The sequence below is a fragment of the Phalaenopsis equestris genome, unplaced genomic scaffold (assembly GCF_001263595.1).
Source record: "Phalaenopsis equestris unplaced genomic scaffold, ASM126359v1 Scaffold001244, whole genome shotgun sequence".
In the NCBI taxonomy this organism is placed as follows: domain Eukaryota; kingdom Viridiplantae; phylum Streptophyta; class Magnoliopsida; order Asparagales; family Orchidaceae; genus Phalaenopsis; species Phalaenopsis equestris.
In genome coordinates this window covers 143,859-146,041 of record NW_018165683.1, presented here as the reverse complement: position 1 = coordinate 146,041, position 2,183 = coordinate 143,859, and the positions used below count along the sequence as shown (strand labels likewise).

General features: G+C 36.8%; 1 protein-coding gene across 1 annotated transcript in view; it reads left to right on the top strand.

Annotated features, from left to right (window-relative positions):
• Nucleotides 1-2,183, top strand: part of LOC110033644 (probable serine/threonine-protein kinase PIX7) — a 50,552-nt gene that overhangs the window by 37,559 nt on the left and 10,810 nt on the right. The gene's annotated exons all lie outside the window — the stretch shown is intronic.

Genomic DNA, 2,183 nt, shown 5'->3' with positions numbered 1-2,183 from the left:
GGTCGCGCTCCCTCGATCCCACTCCTTCTCTGCTTGCTTACTCTCCTCTGCGACTCAACGCTGCGAACCGAGCTCCCATCTCTCGCTCGCCTCTACTCCTTTGATCGACACTGAAGAAACCCAGCTCCCTCTTTCTCTGTCGGTCGCTGCTCTAGCCGTGGCTCGCTCCTGCTGTTTTTTTTTCTCTCGCCCGACGAGAATTGTTCGTCCAGCAACCCTAACCAAATTTCCTTCACCTACGGCAAACCTCCCTACTCGATTATCTCCAGGCCTCCACCGAAGAGATTTTAGGAAGGTGAATTCTAAACTATTTTTTTTTATCGAATTGCAAACAATGCCCCTTTTGTTTGTCTCTGATGTGTGGATTATGTGATTTAAGATTGAATGACTACTTGATTTATTTCTGGATTTATGAAGAATCTTAACTCTTCTTATCTTAACTCTTCTTTAGAGTTACTATTTGGAGCCATAAAAAGTCTTATATCCCTTAAATGTGCTTAGAATTTTGTTAAATATGCTTTGCCTAGGTTTCTAAAGAGTAAGTTATGTCAATTTGGAGTGCTTTATGATTGGTTGTTTCAGTAAGCTTATCATCTGTGACACTTTATCTTATGTGTTTTGATTATCCACTGTTCTTTTAATTGTACTAGTCATGTTTACTTGCTTTTATCTAGGAATCATCTGATACGCTAGTGTTACAATGATCTTGTGTGGGCAAAGGGAAAATGATCATTGTGGGCATGGGAAAATGGAATCATTCTTCATTAAATTCGAACTAATGTTTAATAGTTGTTAAAATCGTGGGCTTGCTTACGTCAACCATGAATTATTGATCGTGAAGTTTTTCCGAAATGAGTCTTCGTTCTACTATTATTCCAATATTCTTTACTGGAACCTGCTGATTTTTTTTAGAAGGATTCACATACGTACCACATAATTCTCATGGATTTACATATCCAGCACCCAAGTCTTAGAACCAACTTGTATGTCAATCATATGTACTTGTATGCGTAATACCTAAGCTTTTTTTTACATACATGCCACTCAATTGCTATGTGCTTGCATATCTATCACATTGGCTTCAATTTTTACGTGCATACCATACAATGCTTATATTCTCTGCATATGTGGAACCTAAGTTTTATAATCACACAACTCTGATATTTAATTCTACGTAAGAGGTACTTCTATTTCTCAATGTGAAATGTATCTTTTCATGCTTAGGATTTATATGCTAATTTGGAAATAATTTGGGCATCATTTTGGAACAATTTCGACACTGTTTTGGGGTGCTTTTGCTTGCTGATTTAGAGAGGCTTACCCAATGTTTTGAGGCGAACTTAAAGTCTGATTTTAACGCACTTTTTTGGAGCAACTTTAGGTGCAAATTTGAACTGATTTTATGCACTGTTTTGGAGCTACTATAGGTGCTGATTTGGGTTGATTTCGATCGCTGTTTTGGAGTCATTTTATGTGTCGATTCGGGCCGATTTTTTGCATTGTCTTGGAACAAACTTAAGTACTCTTCTTGAGAGTCTATTTAATTACACTTGTTGAAAGATTTCACACGTTTTTAGGTTGATTCACTTGCTATTTCCTCTTTTGATTAATTAGTTTTGAAAGTGGATCAACATTTTTTTTTCGTTTGTTTTATTTATTTTTAAATGGTTAAGTCATAAAGATGAGGATTGATGATTTAATTAATTGGAAGATATAAAAAACCTTCAATCACCTTAAGCACAAGTTAAAACACAGGCTTCCTAGATTTTTAAGTGCACACCCTAGGTGAGAGTCCATCCACCTAATTCTCAGTATAGGCTTCCTAAATTTTAGGAGCACACCCTAGGTGAGAGTCTATCCACCTAATTTTTAACATAGGTTTCCTAGATTTTAAGAGCACACCTTAGGTGGGAGTCTATCCACCTAATTCTCAATACAGACTTCCTAGATTTTTGGAGCACACCATAGGTGAGCGTTCATTCACCCAATTTTTGAATAAATAACAAAACTTGGCACTTAACCCTGATTCACAAACTGATCAAGATACTAGACACTAAGATGCACTGAGACGTAGTTCATGCTTCCTTAATTAAATCAACAGTGAAATTCCCTGAATGACTTAACCTACAATGAAACCCAGTGCATCGGGATTTGAGCTTGAATATTACACTCAAATTCTTCTG